General features: G+C 43.4%; 1 long non-coding RNA gene across 2 annotated transcripts in view; it reads left to right on the top strand.

Moving 5' to 3' along the window:
• The window catches only part of LOC135422763 (uncharacterized), a 50838-nt gene that overhangs the window by 24320 nt on the left and 1761 nt on the right, over window positions 1–24757 (top strand). Inside the window, exons 6-7 of one of the 2 annotated variants that reach the window (XR_010434580.1) lie at window positions 12711–12836; window positions 12934–13566. This is a non-coding gene — a long non-coding RNA (uncharacterized LOC135422763). Of the gene's footprint in view, window positions 1–12710; window positions 13567–24757 lie in introns of both variants that reach the window. The other variant, XR_010434579.1, reaches the window with a different exon arrangement.

Here is a 24757-nt window from a genome sequence, read left to right as displayed (position 1 = left end):
TTCTACACAAGTGGTTCGTATAATTTCCCCAGCTCAGGACTCCTGCCACCCTATTCACTGGTTCAGTTTCTCCCCTGAGTTAAACTCCTCTTTTCTGGGCTGTGCCATGAGGCCCATGTTGCTGAGGGTTAACCTGGGCAGCAGAGTGCTGTGGGAAATGGCACAGTCAGGGAGCAGAGCTGCTGCTGCAGAAACGCTAAAGCCGTGTTTCAGAGGAGATTTTAAGAAAACTACAGATAATATCCTGGCCTGTGTTATCCATTCAGATAAAATTGAGTGTAATCCTACTCCTATCACTACACCACTAAATGTATTTAAAGGAAGAGATTTATTTCCCCTCCTATTATCCTTCTTTTCTCCTTTCCTCTTGCACTCTGTGCTACTTAGGAGTCCGAAAATGAATAGTTGAGCAAGAAACTTCTGCACTCCCCCTCATCTCTGGGAAAATTCTGGGCTAATGTTCAGGTATTTCAGTGCTCTCTTCCTTCCCTCTGCTATTATGATTCAGGACTTCAGAGACCCGTTTTGTAGGCAGGCTTTAAAGGTTACTCCCTTTAGTACCTCAATACCTCTTACTCGAAGGTTATTCTGCCATTTTTTCCCTCAGAAGTCTTCAATTTTTGTTTTAAATGACAAATGTCTCTTCCTGCCTTTTTGAAGAGAGCTCCTCCTTTCACACTGCTTTTATTTTTGATCACAATGAGCTGCAGCAATTATTACCATTTCTTTAGGTGCTGTGCTGACTGGCAATGAGTGGTGGCCATGGACATGTAGGTCTTTCTGCATCTTCATCAAAATTCAAGACCAAGTCTAGGCTTAGCCCTCTTCTTGGTATTTTGAGTTAATTTTTGGGAATAACTGAGAAATTGAGCCTTGTCAGGACAATAATGCTCATTATGTAAATTCTAATCCAGAAGAGACAGCATCATTTGGATTTTGAGTTGACAATTGCCTCTGATTCTCTGCCTTCAGGACAGCATGACCCATCTCCTGCTGAGCTGAGGTCTCAATATCACTTATCCCCCTGAAAAGGGCAGAATGTAATAAATTTAATATTTGAATTCATGATTTTTTGCTTAGTTACATATGTCATGAAGGAAAAGCAATAACATTACACGATTTATGTAACTAACTGACAGTCCAGATTTTAAGGCTTGAACATTGAATATTCATGCCATGTTTATGTGAGCTATTATCTACTGGGGGGGGGGGGGGATGTCAAGAATAAATTCAACATCTTCTCTTGAACATTTAGGCAAATAAATTATTGGTTAGTCTGAATACTTATCTGGGTTTTACAATTAAATCTAGGTGTGGTTGTGCACAGGTAGTGGTTGTGCACAGGCACAAAATGTGCTTTAGGAGGGGAAAGAATTAACTATTTAGGCAAAATACCTTCACTTCCTCGGGGAACAGTGGAAATGCATTTCCCCTTGTACCCAGTACAAAATATCCCTGGGACAAAAGGAGAGCCTTTTCTCCAGAAGAGCAAATACTTGGGAACCTGAGGAAGAAATGCCTTCACCGTGGCAAATGTAGAGCAGCACTTAAAAAGGGCTGTCTGCTGAAATAAGGAGATTTGCAGAATAAAGAGCAAATGCATTTTCTCATTACCTGGGATGAAAAGGCACTAAGATTTTAATTTTCAATTGAATGTGATAAATTCCTCTTTCTAAGAAATAATCTATAAATTGAAAAGATTTATAAATTCCTCTAAAAGTCACATTTTCCCATAATATGCCAGGCAAGATGAGAGGCAGGTGAGCTGCTCTTTTGTGTCCACCTTTGTGCACGGAGTCTTGCAGTAGTGCAGGAGTGAGATGCAGCACCTAATGAAGTTAATAAGAACATTTCAACTTAGGGCAATCTCTGATTTATTTTTATTAATTTTAAGCTTATTCTGTCCCACATGTTAGGAAGGGATTTACACTAATCTGACAAGTACTGAATGATCTGGTTTAAATCACTGGCTGCTGCTGGAATGTTTGGAAGGCAGACAAACCATGTCAGCTTTGTTATGTAATGGAATTCAAAGACTGGAATTTAGGAAAAGTCCCAACACTTTTGTTGAGATTTTTTTTTAAGTTTACGAAGACAACTACCCCTCTGTCTGTCTGCATGTGAAAACAGTGCAAAGGCCTTTCTTCCTCAGCAATGCCACTCTGAGCCATGACATTGAAGACAACTGCTTTATTTAATTTTTTTATTTACTTATTATTTTTATTTCTTTCTTTTAAATGTTCAGAAAACAAGCAGACATGGCTCTTTGCCATATGGTTTAGTGGGGAGTGTTTGGTCAAAGGTTGGACTTGATCTGGGAGCAATTGAGGATAAACACCTTTTGAACACTATATATATGTGTGTGTGTATATATATGTTTGGCAAATAGAATCTGTCCCAAGATATCCATTTTTTCCTTGTCCATCTGAGGGATGTTACTTCAGGTTTGAATCAATAAAGTTTCATTTCAGCTCTCCAGCCTTGAGCTTAGAGTGAGGACATGGAGAAAATGCAAGTTTCCTGCCCAGTTCATGTGTTGTTTTTTCTTGGTCTGTGTGTTTTCACCTGGGTGTTTGCACTGCAGGAACACAGCAGAGTATTATGTTTTTTGGAGAAGTTATGGAGCTATTTGGCAGTATAACCTAAAGAAACCATCTGTGAGTGACTTGGACTTGTAGCTTCAGTGTCCTCAAAAGCTGTGAATAATTACCTTTCTTACTGCACTTGAAGGCTGGTACCCTTTGTCCCAGTCTCTACCTTCTGGTTAAGAAAAAAACCCAGATCCTTACATCTCACCAGCAAGGTTTTCCATTCCTGGTGCCATATTGCTTCGTTCTCTTTGAGCTTGTAATGAACGTCTGCTCCTTTGTCTCATTCTCTCCCTTTGCTCTTCCCCCTGTTCCAGTGTTTGATTACCAGGGACTGAATTTGTGAAGTGTATTTAAATGCTTAAACCTTTTTTAAGCACCTGACTGACTTTGTTGGTTTTTTTTTCCTACTGTGATTAGGATACAGGCCTGAGTGATTAATCTGTCTTCTTGAATAATGACAAAAACGTTGCATCAGCAGGAGAGGATCTAACCTTTGAAAAATTCCCCTGGGATCATCCCTTTCTGCTGGGGATTTCACTGCCAGTCAGAGCAGTTAATAAAAAAGGGAAAGCCAATAACACTGTCAGAAGTTTTTGCCACATGGAAGTCAGAGAATCAGTGAGATGCTGTCAAATATAATGTATGGCATTATTAATATGAAGAATTTCAGATCAAAACAGAGCTTACTGTCCCAGAGACTGGGTCATGTGGAAGTGGCTGAGGAAGTCTTCAAGTGGAAAATCCAGAGGGGAGCGCTTGGGCAGAGTTTGCAAAGTCATTAATCTTAGTATTTCAGGGGGATGAGAGAGTGGAAGGCAGGAGAGGAGATGCTCCAGCTGTAACGCTGAGTGTGGATCAGCCTTTGGCCTCTGAGCTCTGTGAGATGTGGGAAGCCTTTTCCTCCTGGTGGGCAACGTGGGTGCCTGGGCAATGCAGGGAGTGGGGAAGGAGCCCACCCAACTGCCCATCTTGGCTGCCTGCAGCACTGAGGCACCATCACCACAAAGGACCATCTCAGCCTTTCCCTGGTGCTTTTTGCCCTCTTTTGTGAAATGTCACCACTGTGAGAGCAGTGGTTCCAACCCTGCAGGGACTCACAGTGCCTGGGAAGAATTCATTGTGTTTTCATGCAGGCCCAGACTGTTTATTTGTTTAAATATTTGTCTTGTTTGTTTCGTGTAAATGATCCCAACCCTCGTTTTCCAAACACGCTGTGTAAATTCATCTGGTGCAGCTGCTGGGAGAGGAGGCAGCTCAGGGAAATATCCACCAGGCACCCTGAGCCCCCACATGGCTTGGTAACCTAAGGAAGCTCTTCAGCATCTTCTGTTGAGTGCACAAATCGTTTGACAAATCCCATCTGGAAAAACTCTTTGACACCACTACATGGATTCATCCCATGAACACTGTGCCTTTTCCCTTTCCCTTCCCTTCCCTTCCCTTCCCTTCCCTTCCCTCTGTCCTTCTCACCATTGTGTCTCTGACCACTCTCTATAACTGAGCTGTAAAACAGGGGAAGATTCCTCTTTCCAGGTAAAATGAGATGGAGTCTTCCTCTCTAGATTCCAGGGAATTGTTACTTTAATATTCCGTATTTCATACAGATAATCTCTCAGCAACAGAAGGGCACTGCTACAAGATCCACCTGTGTCCTTGGCCATTTTCCTGAACTCCCTCATTGCAAGGGGTCATTTCCAAGACACCAGGAAAAGCCCCTTTTCCTGTTGGAAGTTTTCCCAGCTCTCTAATTGGTGTTTCTTTTTTTCCTCATTACATGTCATGGGCTGTTCATCAAGTCCTGCCTGAACTGCAAAGTGATCTTGAAATGTCTCAGCAACTCTCAGGCAGCGTGCCCTGGTACCAGGGGAAATCAGGGACTATTTGCTTCCTCAGATACTTTCCCTCATAATGTAATTGTGCAGCTTTTCAACAAGGATTTAAAATACTTGTTGACATGGCAGGGAAGGTCTGTTCTGCTTCTCATCCTGGTGTCATTAGGGGTTGCTGTGCTCCTCACAAGTCTAAACTTTCAAGCAGTGAGATTGTAAAGCTCCTCATGCTAATAATATTTGTCTTATAACACTACATTATAAAAAAGTAAGAGTGAAATGTCATTGCAGCTGAGAAAGGTGGTACCTGGAAGATTGGTTCTGCTGTGCAGCCAAAATACCTACTGTTCTTTATGGTGTAAAAAAATCTGAAGTGGCACATTGCATTAGATTTCCTCGAGATAAAAATCATCCAGTGCTCTTCCTGTGATGTCTTTATTTCAGTAGCATCAGAGCATCAAAATATTACTGCCTACTGATCATCTGAGAGAAAACAGCCAGCATGCCTTGAGTGAGACAATATTGGGTGCATAAAAATGTTCCTATTTTCAGTAAACCCTGCCAGTGGTGGAGGCACTAATTTGGTTGCTTTAAACTTGCCTTGCACTGTTTGATTACAGAAAGGCTTTGGTAGCAGAAGTACAAGGACTTGTTCAGGGGACCTGCTCTGAGTGTTTTTAGTTAAAGCCAAAGGGGATGGAGACACTGTCCTTCAAAGTGTGGTGCACCATGTATTATGTGTGGCTCTGCTGTGGGAGGGAACTCACCTGCCTGGTTTGGTGTCAAAATCACCTGGATGATGGACAAACACATTGGGGCAGCTCAGGGCTGTGTCTGAGCTCTGGGAGGGCAGAAACAAGGCCACACCAGGATCTCAGCACCATGCATACAGCCATGGCCATACACTTCTTCACAAGGGCTTTTCCCAAGGCCATGTAGTGATAGGACAAGGGGGAATAGCTTTAAACTAAAAGAGGAGAGATTAGATTAGACATGGGGAAGAAATTCTTCCCTGTGAGGGTGGTGAGGCCCTGGTTGCCCAGAGAAGCTGTGGCTGTCCCATCAATGCAAATATTTAAGGCCAGGTTGGGTGGGGATTGGAGCAACCTGGGATAATGGAAGATTTCCCTGCCCATGGCAGAGGGAGGGGAACTAGATGGTCTTTAAGGACCCTTCTAACCCAAATCATCCTAGAATTCTATGATTCCCTGAGAAAAAGAGATTGCCTGAAGCCCATGGTCTGGGATCTGGTTAAAATAGGTCTGTTTTCTCAGCTCCCAGGCTGCCAAGTGCATCTAAAGAGCTGTGGAGATCCCTGCCTGAAAGCTGTGCCCCCCTCACTGCTCTGCAGAGTTATGATGACATTCTGCCCAGAGATGACTAACCAGCAACAGTCCATCCATCTGCCTCCTGAATCCCAAATGGAGAGCACTGACTTGTCCCATCACATTTTGCCACGGTGATGCACAGTGTGAGATGTCAGGCTGCGCATCCCCCTCGTGACTGGTGAGATCTGTGTTAAAAAGAGGCATTTAAAACAGGCATTGCTTGGTGCTTTGGTAAATATTGGAGCCATGGAAATATCTGCAGTGTATCTTTATGCACATGGAGGATAATGCTCAGAAAGGACAGGGATGCTTTTTTTTTTCCCTTGGATTTCTGGAAATTCTGACCAATAAGCTCAGTGTGGAACAATTAAGATTTTTGCAGTTGATTGTGCTCAGTTGCAAGAAATGGAGAGGAGGTGTTTTCACTCCAAAGGTAAAGTAATATCCCACTGGGGTATCCTGCCCTCTGAGCAGGTGCTGAGCTCTGGATCTGTGCTGTTACAGTCCCAGCACTTCCCAGAGCTGCAACAGGTGATGAACAGCATCTGTTTGTCAGAAGAAAAGACAAATTGCAGGATTTTTTCAGATCCCTCCAATATATCTGTGAGCATGAATGGCACTGCTGTTATCTCACTGGGTGTTAGAAGTGCTACCTTTTTTTGTACCTTTTGATTTTCAGCTGTATCTCTTCATTTAAGCAGAGAGCTGTTTCCCCCACAACACTGTGTAGAGATAAACCCTCTGTTTGGGCCTGTGTGGGTCTGGGAGGTGCAGCTGGTGCTGGGAGCCTTTTCTTCCTTTGCAGTGCATCATTTCTGTCTTTCTCTGGAGAGGTGCCTGTTTAAAATCTGCATTAAAATATGCCATGCAGGCCATGGGCAGAGGAGAGAACAGACTGGCAGCTCCTGCTTGGAGGCAATGCTTGGAATATTGGGAAGGGAGGAGAAATGACATCTGTCATGGTGGGACCCATGAGCCAGTGTTTTTTGGGGTGGGCTGCCACGAGTGAGCAGGACACAGGAGTGGGCAGTCACCCCCATGGGCAGCTCCATGCACAGACTGGGGTATGGGCTGGCCCCGTGATCACCCCCCAAATAAAAAAAAAAATGGCAGGATTAAAAAAGGGAGCAGAATTAACACCAGATCAAAATATCAGGTGGAGAATTAATCAGGGAAGGAAACTCTCTGAATTGATTACACTGGGCACAAATTCCACCTAGATGGCATTTCTGAAACCAGACGAGGAGATGAGCATGGTGGGAATGTTAAAGTCATTTTTTTGTGATTTATTTAGCAAGATCTGATCAGGCCAAAAGGGGAGGGGGAACGACACTGGCAAAGACGTTGTTCCTTGTTGGAGCCAGTGACAGCTTGGAAGCAAGTGACCTTTTGGCACTGGGGGTTAAAATATGAGCAGACAAAGAACAGCATTGGGTACTTGTTAGAGCTGCCACCGACCCCAAATCAAACCCTCAGAACAAGCACAAGTGTTCAGCTTCCCCACCTCTCATAGCACAGCCTCGTGCCATGCTGTAATCATACACAGCCCAGCAAAAATGACAGTCTGCTGGTTTTGCAAGTGTTGAATCCCAAGAAAATGCCATATTTCGATGTCATTTTAACACACCTGGAGAATGCGGCCTCCAAACTGAAATGTAGCACTGGCTGCATGAACATCCAAGTGGTTTTGCCATTTCCAAGCTGGTTTTGATTTATTGCAAGGGTACAAACCCAGCAGCATGTGTGTGTGTGCGTGGATTTGCAAAGAAGCCAGTAAGGGCTGAAAAAAAAATCAATGAGAAGGAATTTAAACTGTTGCAATTATCATTTATGTTCCTTTGATTTCAAATCCATTAGCAGACACCAGGGAAGTAACAATTAGGTGCCAAGAGACTGAAGGACAGGTCAATTTAAGAATAAAGAGGTCGATTTTCCAGCAAAAGATATCAACAGAATCTCATTTAATTCAATTCAGACATTTCATTTTATTAGAGGTAGATTTGCTATGCTACATATCTCTGGTTATCCCTGCAAAGGGACATTAAGGGCATTTTGCCATTAACTCTGTAAGGGAGGGTGAAATGGAAAATACAACACGAGAATAGCCTCTTGCAATTGTCTTTTAAACCTGAAACATTTGATTTACAGATTCCAGGACAATTATCTACCCACACAGCAGCAAGGAATGCCCACCCAGCTGATGGATACAAACACTTGGGAAAGGATTCAAGAACCTGCTTTGGGTTTAAGTTAAATATCAGATCAGGTGGGTAATGCAGGGTAGTCCCTGGGGCTGTGTGTCCTCCTCTGAGACACTGAGGTCTCTGGGTAAAGAGAAATCTTGGATTGGATTGATCTGTAGATACAGGTGGTTTATGTTGATATCTAGATAAAGTATATACATACACACAAAAATTCATATATATTTGGTGGTGGTGTTCCTGCTGTGGTTCTCTGGCCAGTCCCACTCCCCCACATCCCCCTGGTGCTGGGAAAGGCTGGGGGGTCACCACAGCCCTCACCTTCAGCTCAGCCCTCCCTGGTGCTCGCGTTCCTCCAGGGCTCAGCCCTGGGGAATGTTCTCACGCACTGAAAATGGCATTTTTACGTGACATTTATTTCAGCTGTTTGTTCTTGTTGTCCTTATTTTCATTAATGAGGACACGGATATGGCCCGTGTGCCATGACTTACTGTGCTGGATCCAAAGTGAAACGGGAACTTGGGAAGATAAAAGGCTTTCTAATGCTCCATCAGTCCTGGAGCTCGCTACTCCTGGTTCTATCTTAAGCTTTAAATATTTGCATTAAGATCCAGATTGCGAGTAACTGGCCTCAGAATAGCATGTGAAACAGGAATTTTAAATGGAAACGTGGAGTGGAAAATGTGACATTCTGGAGCTGGGCTTATCTGAGCGTGCAGCAAAGATGCAGTTGGGTGCTAAGGCAGGGACTCTGCTCAGAGGACGTTCAGCAGTGCAGGCTGGATGCTTTTTTTCCTGCCTGGGAATTGCAGGCTGCCTTCCTGCCATCTTCCTTTCATAATGCATTTTAATCAAGTCACAGGATGGCGAATTTGCAGTCAATCCAAGCCAGGAATCTATAATCTCATCCAGAATTACTTTATAAATAGAAACAATTTAATACTTCTGTGTAAATTTATGTCCACTATGCGGTTGGGATTTAATATGAAATGTGCTTTCTGTGCACCTGGATGGGAAGTGGATAAATGAAAGCTGCAGGAATGATTCAATTTGTTTGTCCTGGTCATGTGGGGTGTGTTCATTGTGTTGATTGCTGTTCAAGGCAGGCCCATTAAGGACACCTTCTCTCACATTCTCCGTGGCAAAATCACATTAGTTGAAGCAGCTCACACACAAGTGGTGCTGTACCCTATATAACGAGGAAATAATTAAACAACCAGACATTCCCATCAAAACATGGGAAAGAGGAGCCAAAGCTGTTGTGGTCTCTGCCCTTTGTTTCCATGTTTCCATGTGTGGGGTGTGCAGGCAGGGGCACAGGAGCTGGGGAGTGAGAGCTGCTGTCACACAGCACCCACTCTGCAGCCTCACAGAGCAACAGGAGCTTCTGAGGGCTGTGGGAAGAACAGAACGTAACCAGGGAGTTCAAGGTCAAAATTAGGGCTGGGGATAAAGGACAGAAAAATCACAGTAAATAAAAGAACTGCTGACAGCAATGGGAAATGAATCATTTCATACAGCAGCTATTGCTGAGAGCTCTTCCAAAGGACTGCTGGAATTACTCACTTTGTGCTAATGCAAAGTTACCTTCCCAAGCCCTGGCAACTGCTGATAAGAGTAAGATCAGCACAACTCCCTGCTACCTGAATGGGCTCAAAGGAGATGTGGAATAGCAAAGAGATGTAGAACCTCCCATAAAACCTCATTCCAACCCCCTTCCACTAGCCCAGGTTGCTCCAAGCCCTGTCCAACCTGGCCTTGGACACTCCCAGGGATGGGGCAGCCACAGCTTTTTGGGCAAAATATTTATATAATGCAATATAAGAATGAAAAAAATACCACAGTGTGTAGGCAGAGCTGTATTTTTTAAAAGAAACACATAGAAAAAAGCAATATTCAGACAGAAAGGCAAGTGAGAAGGAACTTTTTATTCAAAATACTGTAGAGGTCTGAGGAATTTTTTTTGAGGTTATGTTGCCCTCTCCACCTATAATCAAGGATTTATGAAATGAAGCAGGACTGGGGGCAGAGCTTTTGTTTCATACCTTCTTCTTGGCTCTCTTCATCTTTGTTCATGCCTCAGCAACCTTTTTTTTATTTAATTTTCCCAGAGCATTTAAAACAAAACACAGATTAGAGCCCTGAGAGCAGCTTTAAATGCAGCTGAAGCCTGCACTGGAGTAACTGCACTGAGAGTAAAAATGTCCTGATTGAGGAGATTACTCCAAGTTTAACTAGACACCTGTGAAAAATATAGCTCCAGAGATGATAAATCAACAGTATTACTGCTGGTTATTATTAATTTAGGTCGCTGGCCTTTAAAGGGGACTTTGCTACCTGAAGTTGGATGTTAGAAGGCTGGGCTGCTCTGAGAAAATGGGGTTTGGGATGGCATTGTATCCCACAGGAATTATTATACAGAAAAGTTTTAAAAGCATCCCTAAGGGACACTGATCTTTCCTCTTCTAACCAAAACTCTCATCCATGGCTAGACCCTTCCCTCACTAGACATTGAATTTACCTCCCTTTGCCATGACCCTGTCAAGGGTTCTGCAATGATAATGAGATTGTAGATACTTTCAAAGATAACATTGATCCAAAGATATCTAATTAATTATTGATAAATTAACCCAATATATCTCTCTGCACTGTGGGGCAGCCCAGGCTGAGTTCCTTTGGTTTTCCATTGGGAATAGAGTGTGGTGGTCTCTCCAGAGTCTCCCAAACTGCTCGTGCCCAGGGTTCATACCAAGTTTTCTTTTTTAGAAAATAAGTATTACAAGTTCCTAACCCTTGTATTTTTTTTAAGTCACTTCTGTTTATTGTGCTTATAACCACCAGATCAACTACATTTGCATTTTGGACTCAGAGTAAAATCTATAAATTTATTTTCATTAAGAGGATTATTTTGTTCTTGTCCAAAACAATGCAGCAAAGCATCACAATTACTCCGAGTGATCATTGTGAGTGTAGCCACTAATTAGTGACTGATTTGGGGAACAAAACAATCCACTTGGGAAACATGATAATTACCCACATATTTCTTTGGGTCAGGCAGCCACGTTACATCAAACACTAGATTTATTATTCCATTTAAATAATTTTGAAATAATTAAAATTGTGTTGTGCATCTGACTGAGCAGATTCGAGATACAAAATCGTACATCTAAATTATGAATCAAGTGGAGCATTGCCCAAAAATACGAGAAGTGAAGTACTTTTCTCACTTCTGAGGCAAAAAGGAGGGAATCTGTGTTTTCTACATGACCATATTTCAACATAATTACCATTTTGTTTCTGTTTGTTTTCCTGTGCCTGAAAATGTGCTAAAATATAGGTCCAAGGAGTACTAGGACAATGTCACTACCTCTGCATTGGTGGCTGTTTAACCTCAGCAGATGCTCACAGGAAGGTCCAGGTGCTGCTGGGATGTCACATCCTGTGGGTGCAAAGAGCTCCATGTGCTGGATAAATAACTCCAACCTCTGCCCAGAGACAGCTGCTCCCCCTGGCAAGGGAATGTTTATTCCCTAAATACCAAAACCTGGTAGGGTTACACCAGATATTTGAAAGAATGATGTTCTGAATCACAGAGTCCAACCTCTGACTGAACACCCCCATGCCCACTAAAACATCTCATGAGGTGCCACATCCTCTCATTGTTTAACAGTTCCAGGGATGGTGCCTCCACTTCCCTGAGCATCCTGTTCCAATGCTCAACCACTCTTTCAGTGAAGAAATTTTTCCTAATATCCAACCTGAGTGACAGGATTGGTTAACCAGGCTAAAAAAATTTTTTAAAAGTTTGTATAACAGGTATCTATTAGTGGGTTTTAGAACATGAGGGGGACACACAGCATCCTCCACAGGACCCAGCCTGCCTCTGTGGCAACAAATCCCACCTGTCTGCAGAAGGCAAGCAGGGCAGAGGGATGGTGTGATGAGAGGCAAACCCCAGCAGAGCATCACTGATCCCACAGCTGGGTGGTGTGTACCCCCAGCAGTGACCCCTGTGCTCCCAGGGGGGATCCACAGGGAAGGCACAGTAACATCTTTCTCTCATTTCAGTATTTGGATGGTTTTTCCCCTCCCAGTTTCTAGAAATTCCACTTTGCTGCTGCTCTGCCTCTCTGGGGTTTTTGCTGACAGGACAGAATGCTGGTAGCAAACACATTATTCATTCTGATTGAATGCCTGGTAATTACGTTATATATTTTTCATTTCTCAAATTAAACCCCTTTACTATTAGGAACAGATGTTGAATTCGGGACTCTTGTTGACTGTTAGTGTGACACACACATGAAATGTTTTGAATGAGAAGGCTGATTGAATTTCAAATATGCTGATCAACACCAGTGGAGTTGAAAATAATTGAAAGTGGGAATAGCTGAAATGCTTCCAGAGAGAGAAGACAGAGGTGGGGTTTGCTTTTCAAATTTCTGAGACCATAAATCATGTTAAATTCTGCAGACTAAATACAATCATTTACTGTATGTTACAAGACCAAACATGAGACTTGCAGGGTTGTTACTTCAAAATGGCAGGAGAAAGGAATTTAAAAAATAAGGCAAAAGTCTATTTTCAAATCAAGACTTCGGATATCACCCATGTGCTTCTAGGAGCTTGTTTGGGTGTTTGTTTTGGTGGGTTTTTTTGTCAGCTTATTCAGTAAAATTACATATTTCAGGAAATCTGCCCTTATTGCTCACCAAGGTGTCTAGGTGAAGGTTGAGCTGACTCTTGCTGTCCTTTCACCTGTAGAAGGCCCCAAATCCCTTTCCCAACCTGGAGAAGGTGATGGCTTCACTCTGCAAGGGCTGGTGGTGAAAAGAAGTGAGGAAATTATTCCAAAGCACCCAGGTGAGGATCAAAATCTCCAGGCTGGAGGTAAGGGCAACCTATACCTGTTAAAATAAGGAGGTTTTGTTTGACTTTTGTTTTTAGCTTCTGTGGACAGATTTGTCTGTACATGTATTTTGCACAGGAAAATAAACCCCTCCTCCATGTATTTATGAGGCAAATGTCCATTTTAATCACAATGGAAGATTTTGCAGCATGACATTTTCCAGTGACTCTGTTGCTGTGACCCCACTCTCCTGGACTGGTAACAACTCTGGAATGCTCCTTGGGACTGACAGATGGATTCTGCTCCCTGATGCCACTGGAGGTCTGGCATGAAGTCTGGAATAGCAGTTCCACCAGCCTATGATGTCGTTGTTTTCCAGCTGTGCAAAGGTGGTGAGTGTCTGTAGATCACTTTCTTACATAAGAATTAGCAAAATTCCTGTGTTATATGTAGAGCTTTGTAACCTGACTTTGCAGGGTTTGCTGCATACAAGGAATGAAAAATCTGAGTTTGGAAAGTAATACAGTAACAATTGCAATTAACCTCCACAACCCTCCAGGTAACCCCGGGGTGTTGAGCTTTAATCACATTGCTTTTAATTAAGTTTAGTGGCCAAATACTGTTTTTCCTAAAACATTCTACTGCATTTCTTCTGCAACAAAATGCTTTAAAGCCTGAATGTTGGTGCCAGCTTGACCCCGTGTCAGCTACTGCCAAGAGGTACCGACACAGGGAAAGGAAATCCAGGTTGAAAAAGCAGTTTCTGAGCAGGTACAACTTTCATTTGTTACAAACCACTTTGGTATATGTGTACTTTCCTCTTACATCTGATGTAATTTACAGATTTATAACACTCGCTGAACTTCTCGAAACAAGAAAACTCCCACTGAGACAGTAAATTGTTGTTGCATTGAGTGATCCTCGACAATCTACTGTCCCTGTATGTGCCACATTAAAGGAGTCTGGCCAGAGAAAGTCTTTTGACACCCGGTGTCTTCTGGGGCTGTCACACTTTATTGTGCTCGGGATCCATGGAGGAAAGGTTGCTAATAGCAGACATTGACCCGCCGGTGGTAATTGCTGGGAAAACATTATTCAAGCTGATTATGTTAATGACAGGAGGCCGAGGCGCTTCCTAAAACGGCATCACCAGAGAGGCTTTATTTATTTAACTGATTGATCACTTAAAGGTTTGTAAACTGCCTTCTCTGTATAATAACACTGCATAATCTTGTACATACAAATTAAACAATCCACAGAGCTAAGGCAGAATGGCTGCTGCAGGTCTGATTTTCACGTGAAATCTCAAGACTTTTATGGGCTTATTTACATAACAAGTCATGGTCTAGTCTCCTTTACCAGCCTCAGCTCCACGCAGAGTTGGCTTCAGCTGTAAATTTTTATGGTTTGGAGCTAGTGGGATATAAGAGAATGGTTCACATATTTTAGTAATTTGAAATACATTTTTTTATTGAAGAAAACAATGTCATTTCTTCCAGCAGAGTGATCTCTTCCCTAAAAATGTGGTGCTTGCACACTTTCCCGGGGCAAGGTTATGACTTTTCTCCTTCCCATTAATGCCTGCAGTCTGCTCCTCCAATGTGTTCTCCTCTCTCCCACCAACAAATCCACTACAAACCTCTGGCTTTGAGCATCCCTGAGCCCCTGGAGCGGGGGTAAGTGTAGCTCACTCTGCTCTCAGACTGGTTAAATCCAAGCAGATAAAAAGATCTTTACACAGACAAGGTGTAGGGTTGACATGTCCTCCTGCTGGAAAAGTGCAGCAGAAATAGTCAGGTTATTTCTCAGTGTAAATGATTCAGTCAAGAGATCTTAATGGTTGGACTTGATGATCTTAAAGGTCTTTTCCAACCTAAATGATTCCATAATTGTATGATCCTGAGGGTCTCTACCTAATTTGATTTTAGCCACACCAAAATGATGGCCCAGGCTTTGCTTCAGGATCAGCCCTCAGTGTTCCCTTTAGACTCAGCCTTCAGGATCTCAGCTCCCCTCCTTTCACAGTGACTGGACTTGCAACTTGGCCACAACCAGAGAACTCTGGAGATGGATCAATATATTTTCATGTTCAGGAGAGGCCATTCCCCAGGTAACCTCCATACCTGCTGCTGCAGAATTTTACATGTTTCGAATCTATTAATGTGTTGGACAATTCTGAAAAAATTCTTCAGAGATCTAAAGAATTTCCCTTCTCCTTCCTCCCTCCCTGCCCCATTTTGTTCAAAATCGAGCCTGTTCTTTCTGCTTTGCAACCCAAGGCAATCTGTGCATTTGCAACCCCTCCCAAGCTGCACAGAGGATACATCACAGTGCTACACCACTTGACAAGTGTTCGAATAGTGTGGCCAAAACTTGCATTTATGTCAGCCTGTATTAAATCAGTCCTGCACCTTTTTTAGCTGTTATGACTTTGAACTTCTACAAGAAACAGAAAAACCAATGAAGTACATAAATAAGCCTTTGCCCAAACATCCTTTAGAAAAATCAGTGTGTTATTGCAAAAAGTCCCTAGTTGCACTCCTCTCTCAGAAAAAAAAAAAAAAAAAGACAAAACCAGATGTTTGTTGTGTATTCAAAGGTTGGAAGAGAGAAAGCAGGTTTACTACCTTCTTTTCCATCTTATTTTTTACTAGCTAATTCAAAGCAGAATGGTGGGGGAAAAAAACCTCCAAAGCAGAAGTTAATGTTTTGACATAGCTCAGTTCTTGCCACCTTCCCAGCATCTGTGCCACTTAATGAAAAAGCAATCAGGTGGACGGATGAGTTTTCACGGCTCTCTGTGTTCTACAGACTGCAGGGGGCAACATCTGTTCCTCCCCATCCTTCCTCCCCCCCGAACAGGAAATTAAATACAAATTGCTCAATTAAGGTAACCCGAGGAACTGACTTAATTAAAAATAAGGAAGTTCAGGCTCGAGTCTCTTCTCCCCTGCCCTTCCCGGGTGCTGTGGCTGGAGCTGAGCGGGCGGGACCGCGGGTCCTGCGTGGCCGATGCTCCGACAGAGCCCGTGGGTGCACATCTGCATCACCAGAGCTATTCCAGAGCTGTCAGCCACTATTGATTAGCCTGTATTTGATATTGCTATTGGTGACTGAATGGTGCAAATCAACTTCAGTCCTGGCTTTGAAAAGGCACTGATCCGACCGCAGCTTCCCCCGCCGGCCTGTTCCATGAATACTGATAAAGTCCCCTCACTTTAGGAAGAGTCATTAAAAACCCAGCTGAAATGTTGGTAATTCAAGTATTTCTAGGGAGAGTTTGCTGCTCTGAACATCCCTGAGTGAGCACCATGTTCTAATATTCCGAGCACAAATCATCTCTCCCAATAAAAATTCAATAGCTCTCCCCAGAACTACCTGTTAAAACTCAGACGGTAGATTAAATATTTACTTGTTCCTTCTCAGGTGCTTCTGGTTCACCAGGAGAATTTAAAGTGGCACTAAACGCTGAGGAGCAGCTGGGCAGCAGCAGGAGGGGCTGTGGGCATGGTGGGGGTGGTGGTCCTCAGCTGAGCCCCTCGGGATCCAGGGACCTGCACCCCCTCATCCCCTCTTTGCTCTTAGACGTTGTAGATCCTGCACAAACCCTTCCCTGGGATCTGACACTACAGACTGGGCAAGGCCAGGAGAGCTGCTAAGAGCTGACTCAGCAAAGTGCTGAAGCCTGTATCTGAATTCACCTGAAAAATCACTGCACTGTGAACAAGTGCTCAGTGTTTTGGAGCTCGTGTGGTTCGAGTGTGAGTGGATTTAGGTTTGAGTGTGGAGTTACAGCCTGGGCTGTGTTTTGAGTCAGAGCCTGAATAAGGTTTCCTACAGTTAATTTTTATGGATTTGAGATACAAGCAGTGTGCTGGCAACTGAACTGGTAATTTTGCTGTTCAGAAATCAAATCAACTGGGATTCCAGTCTTTCGTGCTTCCCCTGCCTTATTCTCAAGTAATATCTTTGCAACCATTGAATATTTGGTTTGACTTCAATTCGTTCGAAACCGATGTGGCCAAAATAATTCTGTTTTCACTGTGCCCAGCTACTGTTTCCTTGTACTTCATTATTCATTCCACTCACTTGGCCTGAACTGCGTGCTTGATTGTCATGTAAACTACTTTTCAAATGCACTTCTGAAGTGCAAAAATATTGGAGCAGCACAATATATTGCAGTAATGTATTAGTGCACGAGACAAGATACAGGGGCTGTTAATAAGGTCAGGCTTTCAATGGTAACCCAACTGAGTGGTGCTTTTTTGTGTGCCTTGTAAAAGTAGATTATAAACACATCCAGCAACAGTTAAAGAAGCAATTTAGACACAATGATCTGATTTCACTGAGCCATATGGACTTTATATCTCTCACATCCTTTATTCCACGTACAGTTTCTTTCTCTCTCCAAGGGCTGTTGCTGTACCAGCTGTGCAGTGCCCAGGAAAGCCTGAGATGTGAACTAGGCAGCTCACTGAGCTCGTGTTTGCAAATAGATATGAATTTATTGCAGGAACAGGGGATAACTCTTATGAGTTTTGCAGGCTTCTCTCTGCTTTGGAACTGGCTGAAGGTCAGTGGATGTGTCAGGAGGTAATACGAGAGAACTTTGGCAGACTTGCTCTGTAACTCATACTTTTTATGTATCCTATTTCATAAAAGACAGAAAAAGGAACTTCAGTGCAATTTGCTTTGGAAGTTAATTGGAGCAGACATCCAAGTCTTAAGTAAATCAGCTCTGTGTCATTTGACACACAACATTACTTCGATTAGCATGACTTTCACCATTATCCAGACAGAGGAAACGATGTACCATGCTAATCAGAATATTAAAGTGACACCAGCACTTATATATTATGAATATTTACTCAACAAATGAATGCATGATAAATGAGATTGGTTTAGAAATCTTTCTCAGTAGGGAAGATGTGGATTCTTCCCCCTCAGGAAATGCTTTCTTGTGCCTAATCCAGTTATCAGATTTTCAGTGCATCTTGAGCTGCTCCCTCCTTCCCCCACAGAGCAGCTCCAACAGGGTTTTCTGCACATACAGGAATCATATACATTGTTCTGAATGGCTCATGAGGATGAAAGCTGGAATGACGTGATCTTTGAGATCCCTTCCAACCCAAACCATTCCATGATTCTAAGATTTTTGGGACCAGAAGAACAATGAGATTAAAAATAGCCTCTTTCCTATATAAAGCATGTTGACAAACACTGACCTTGAGTCCCCGCTGAGACGTGAGTTGAATTTTACTTTGAAAACTCATGGTCAGAGCCAAAGTGAATTGTCAAAGTGAATTGCGTACAGTTCCTCCACCTGCTTCTCTGGGTACCTGCCTCGAGAAGGACACAGGACACCACAGGCTCTTCCCATCCACTGGGCAAAGAGAAGGAATATGCAGGGATTGGCTCCTTGATGCTGAAAGCCCCAGGAATTTTGGCTAACTTCTAGTCTAGCTTGGAATCATTAGAAAGCAGAAAAAGAGGCTTTTTATAGTTCATTGCTGAGTATAGCACTGAATATAACCAAGGGCTCTGGTCCATAATCAGGGCTACAGCTTCCAAGATTTCAGTGGAATATTTTCTGCTCCCCTGGCCCCTGTGCTCCACAGTCAGCTCCAGTGCTGGTGTAGAGCAATTCAGAGTGACCTTGTACCAGCACTGTCATGATCATTCATCATGTCACCGTCTCTGTCCTTACACAGAGCAAGTGACACCTTCCAGCAGCCAGAGAACTTGGATTGCATCTTATCTGGAGCTTGGCACAGAGGGCTGCTCTCTAGTAGTTCTGTCTTGAAGGGTAAATCAACTACCTGCTGGATTCTTCCACCACATACATCATAGCAGGGGACTTTGTTGTGTAGGTGACTGTGGTGAGGCCCCTGTGTTGATTTATTTAGCTTTGCTTCATGATGTTCAAGTTCATTCTTCCCAAAGCCTTTAATCTTTTTGCAGGGAAGGTGTTGGCACAAAGCTGAAGGTGTTGACACAAACCATCCATACACTCAGTGACTCTCACTGGGACTTGCCTCAGACTCTAAAAAGAAGAAAAGGGGGATTTTAAGAGCCCATGATGGCAAGTGAAAGCACAGATACAATAGTCTTATTTCCCAACTAACCTGCCATGGACATTCCAGTGGTTTCACCCACAGCAAGCACATGGATGATGCAGCCCTGTGCTCCTGCAGAGGCTGTCCCTCTTTCCCACTAAGACAGATAAATTCTGCTTATTACCAGACCCTTGCCCATTAATCCTACCTTGTTGAGTTCCCCTCAAACAGGGCAAGTCAGCAGCTGCAAAATGGAGAAGCAAGCAAGGCTCATTTTCTTGGTGTGTGTGATGACCATGGACGGGGCTTGCATGTGTGACTGGCATGGTAGATTAATTTATAATAAAAATGCAACTTTCACATAAATGACATTAGGAGATATCTTCAGTGCTGTGCTCATCTGCCTGAAGGGACAATGTGGTTTCCTATTACTGCTAAGATGCACAATAGCATTGCTCGGCTGGTTTGGTTTTATTTTTATATTGTGCTGTCAGTTCAGTTAGAAATCCAGGCAAGCTGTGTCAATGGCAATAAGACACCCATCCTCCAAAAAACAGGCTTCTTCCCCATTCAAACAGTGAGGGCATCTAAGAAATCACTGGTCACTGTTGAAAATGGGGTGTAGTTGCAGCTTTGAAAAAGGTTAAGTGTTTGGATTGACATGTGCCCTGTAAATACAGTGCTTAGCCCAGCTGAAAATATAGTTGTTGATCTTTCATAGCACCCCTTGGATCTGGAATAAACGTGTCACAGCCATGGCACAGTAGATTGTTTACAAATAACAACCCTTCCTGTCACTTCTATTTGCTCAGTTTGTTGAGTTTGCAAACCTTTGGAAAAAGTGCAGTTTGCACACACTCAGCTGAGATATTTAAGAACTTTTAGAAGTCATATTAACTCATGGTTTTGCCTGCAGGCCTGGGATGCTCCCTGCAATTGTGTGTGTATGGGAGGAAGGCTGTTTGATGAAGTGGTTTGATTTTTTAAGGCTTGATTTTGTGACCTTAAAGGTACTCTTTCAGCACAGCTTCTGTTTTGCTGTGCCTTTGGGTGTGTGTGGGGCTGGGGTTGTATTTCCCATATGTAGAAGTGACCTGACTTCTATGCTCTGTCTTACCCTTTTTATTAACGTTATCTTGCCATGGGACAGGGGCTGAATGCAAGAAGAGTCGAGCACAAGTTGATTCTCCTGCTATCTCATTGTCTGCAGTACATAAATCTTGAAAAGTGTGCTTTGAATAGGAAAGGATACCAACTTAATGATACATTTACTCTAACTATGGCTGAGTGTGCCCAGAATCCTAATGTGTGCTGCAGACTCCTCATGGTAACAGATGCTGCTCTCTGCTTATAAAGTAAGTTTATTGCATTAGCTGCCTGTAAGCAGTTTACTCTCTAGAAGATTCATAGAGTAAATTAAAATTATCTAATTATTTGTTATCTAATTTAATAGAGAGATGGTCTTGATCTTCAGATATTACACATGTATGATTATATTACAAGGCAGTATGGCAGAGGTTTCTTTCTGAGCTCTGAGCTGCTACTGAACATGAAGAGAAACTTCTACTCACACCCAGACCTGTCTAGAGATGGGCTGCAATAGCCTTACCAGGGAGAACTCACTGAGCTGGGGCTTTCAATTACAGATATTTTCCTGTGCGTGCCTGTCCCTCTGCCTGCCCACCTGGCACAGTCCAGCTGGCCCTGTGACATCTCTGCTGTGCCCCTTCCTACAGGGTTCATCTTCTGCCAGAGGTGTTGCAGCACAGAACAAACAGGGGTGCTCCAAGCAGAGTCCAGCCTTTGTAGGCTTAGCTGATGGCTATAACAGTGTTTATTTATTGGTATTTAACTAATTCTCCTCTTAACAGGCTATTCTGCTTCCAAGACCAAAAAAGTGCCACCTCTCCTGCTCTCAGCAATTTGGATGCTGAGTCTTGTTGACCTGAGCCTTGCAGGCTCTTGGGTTGGGGTGAAGGAGGCTGAGTCCATCATTTGGGGTTGCTCCTCAAAGAATGCTCAGCATGGGGTGAGAGGGTTTGGGACAGAAAGTCCCACTTGCTTGATGTGGAGAACAAGAGAGCCCTCCTGCTGTAACGATGATATGCACGTCTTACCCTGTAATGTTCTGAGTCACTGTGACAAATGGCTCCTGCTGATGTCACTCATGTCCCCAGGGATGTCTTGGCTCTCCAGCCAGCATGCAGCAAGCTGCAAAGAATATTTCAAAATGAAAAATCACAGGTGTTTTCTGGATGTCACCCAAAGGAAGGAGCGTGGATTTCAGGCAGAAATCAAATCAGGCCACATGGAAAGATCCCCCTGAACACCCCAGACAGTCGACAGAAGGTGGTTGTGACATTACCAGTCAACCTGCTCACCTGGGAAAGCAGGAGCAGCACAAGTGTACATTTAAATTAAGTCTTCTGTAAAAAGCTTTTAACAAGGAAGGGCTGAAACAGCAGAAATTCCACACCACAGACTTTGGTGCTGTGGGCAAAATAGAGGAAAGAACATCCTTTGTTGCATGCCACGTCCTGCCTGCTAAATGTAATGAAAATTCATCTCATCTTCAGAGAACCACTTGATTATCTTTCTATCTGTCTGTCTGTCTGTCTGTTTGTCTTTCTCTCTCCATCCACCCATCCACACCATTTCCCAGTGCAGGATCCACATGTGTGTGTGCTCTATTGGTAAACTATAGTAATTGCTGGCACCTACCAGAGGAGCATCCTGGAGAGGATCTTTTGAGGTGATGTTAGCTGTAGTTAAGATTTGTATTGCCTTCACCAGTTTATTCCATTTTGTCCTTGATTTGCTCCAGATCTTGTGGAAGTCCTGTATCTTTTCCTTATCCTCTGCCCACCTGACAACCCCATTAATACATGTTGTTTAAAAACAAAATACCAAACCCTTGGCAGGATGCCTTCTTTGTTTAAGCCTGCTGGACAAATATAATTTATGTAGCCTTCATTGACACTATCTATTTCTGATGATGGAGAAATGAATAATGCAGTTATGAGAGAAGCTTACTCGTGGGTTACCTGTAACTCTGAGTGAGTGCATAAATGCTAATCTGTGTTGGACTTGTCAGAGGAGACTCAGGTCTGATGTAAAAAAAGCCTCCTTTCCAAAATTGAAGATATGAATGTTTGGGTAGATGCTTGTTGATTATGCAGCCTCTTTTCACCATCAAAACGTAGCTATTCATAAAAATAAAATTCCAAAAATACAGGTACAAAATGGCAGAAACATGGGAGGTTTTTATTAGGAAAAAGAGAGTAAATATTATTTGACTAAGAATTAGTTTATATTGAGGTGAGGGATTTCCCCTCTGCTGCTGCTTTTACTTTGCAGTGACTGCTATTCAAATCCTGAGATCCATGTGTTATTCATGAAAACACTGTCACAAGGTGTCTCGGCTTTAATACAGCAAGAAACACAAATGCTACATCTGTAGGAGAATAGTTTGTGTTTGGCTTGGCAAAAATAGCTGTAGGGAAGCTGTGGTGCTGGGTTTTAATGGACCCTGCTGTTAATCACAACTACTTAATATTTCCCTCATACATTCCTTTGGGTTCATTCAAACAGCAGCTCTCCCAAGTGCTGCAGAAAGACGTAATATGATAAATTAAGCTGGGTCAAAGAGGAGAAATTATTTTAAATGAATACAAACATCTAATTTGTCTGGACTTTTAATGAATTGAAATGCCAATATTGCTGGAGTTGACAGCATGGTAAATTCTACTAAATTCTGTAAATTCTCTACTAAACTTTCCTTATTTTTTATCGAGCAGTATGTGCTGCACAACCAGCCTCCATCAGCTGCCTCTCTCCTCCACAAATACATTATTTGCCCCTAGTGAGCCTCTCCTTCCCAGCTTGCATTAACACCGTTGCCACCACAGCCCCTAATTTATTGGTCATCTTTGCTTTTAAATGATATTTACGGCCTGGCTTAATAGCAAGTCTGTTTTCTGTTTGTTGCAGATGGTAACTCAGGGATTTGTTTGGCTGACTTTAAGAAATGCTTTCAAACCACAGCCAGTGGGTTTGCTTTTATTGCTGGAAGGATTTAAATAAACACAAGATGATTCTGTATCATTACCTGATGTTGTGTGACGACTCTGTCAGCCTCCCTCCTGCTTTGGTGATGCTTTGAAGGGATGTTTGACACACCACCCTCACAGGGAAGACTTTCTTTCTAATATCCAGCCTAACCCTGTCCTCTGTTAATTGGAAGCCATTCCCCCTGGTCCTCTGCTGGGGGTCAGCCTGTAGCAGAAACTGCAGGAATTAAACCCAGCACCTTCTCTGCTGCCCTTCTTATTCCTCCCACACTTGCCCTCTGGTACGTCCCAGAGACTCGGGGATGAGCTGCCAGTGGATGAAGTGTTGTGTCCCTTGCATGATGGCTGTTACTACTAAACCTTTTTTCCCTGCTACTTCCAGGTGCTGTCACACCCCAGTGCAGGAGCTGTAGCTTTAGGGGGTTTGTTGGAGCATCCCTGACACCCCCCAGCCCCCGGGGCCTCCAACAGGAGAAAACAAGGGAACCGCAGCTGTTGACCGTAACACAAATCGACTGCTACTTGTGCTGATGTTTTCAGCATAATTCATTGCAGCTTGAACATGTTGACTATCTGCATAATTTCTCCTTGAATAATTTTCCTGCCATATGGGACAGTGCAGACCTTGAGCTGCTGGCTCTGCCCACACCCCCTCCACGACTAACGAGCCTGGCTTGGGGCGCGGGGAACAGCAACCTGCACATCCCTGGGAGGAAGCCAGGGTTTCTGCTGATGTGCTTTAGGGAGGGATGGGTTTCTAACCCTCAGCCTGGCATGAGAAGCACTCATGAGTGGTGATGGTCCTGCTGACACAGCCCCTGTGCTCCCACACGCACCACTGTGGGGGCTCAGGGCCCTGCAGACCTTGGGGCAGGGCACAGAGGACAGCCTGTGCTGCTGAAAGGAGTTTTTAGGGGACAGAGAGGATTTCAGCCTCCAAAGCTGTCACGTTGGGGGTTTTCATCAGCACTGATTTGAGCTTCTAAAGTAAAATATTGTTCAAGACAATTAACCAGCTCAGCTTTGTTATACAGGGAAACTTGAGGAATTCTTTACAAAGCTCCTGTCCTTTACCATTTAGCCTTAATGCAAAGCATAACCTCTAGCAGTGTCTGTTGCAGTTAATATTGTTGACAAGCTGGGCTGTCTTTCGCTCCAGACTTCATGTCTTAATTAAATGGAATTTGTTTCAGCAAATAATGCTTGTCAAAAGTATTTTGGTTTTTTTTTTCTTTTGCCTTAGGACTTCTACAAAGATGCTCTTAGACATTTTGATAATTAGCCATCTGTGTCTCAGCGTTACAATAGCTCCACGTAAAGACAGACTAATTTTTCCCAAGCCAAAATTATAAATTAAATACACAGACATGTCAGGCTAATCTTAAATATAAAGCCAGAGAGCAGTAGCACACTGTGCATGAGAACACTGGGAGCTCACCTAGGACAAACCTGTTGCTTTTAGGAGAAATTCTGATGCTGGAATGAGCTGTGCTGGGACCAGTACCAGGCATGATGTTGGCTGGCTGCACCAGGGGAGATTTAGATTGGATGTTAGGGACTATTTCTCCATGGAAAGGGTTGTCAACCCTGGAACAGGCTGTGGAGTCACCATCCCTGGAGGGATTTAACAGAGATGGCACTTGGGGACATGGTTTAGTGGTGGCTTTGGCAGTGCTGGGGGAACAATGTCCTATCTGCCCTATTGGTTTTGGAAGTTGCCTGGACCCACTGGGATTTCTGCCAATGTTTTACATCTGTGAGGGGAGAAAGGGCAATGCCACATCAGAATGTTGTCTACAAATGTGAATGCATCCCCTTCCTCCACCAAAAATAAGG

This window comes from Pseudopipra pipra, chromosome 15 (genome assembly GCF_036250125.1).
Source record: "Pseudopipra pipra isolate bDixPip1 chromosome 15, bDixPip1.hap1, whole genome shotgun sequence".
In the NCBI taxonomy this organism is placed as follows: Eukaryota; Metazoa; Chordata; class Aves; order Passeriformes; family Pipridae; genus Pseudopipra; species Pseudopipra pipra.
Note: the sequence above shows the minus strand (reverse complement) of the source record. Positions and strands in the feature narration are given on the sequence as shown.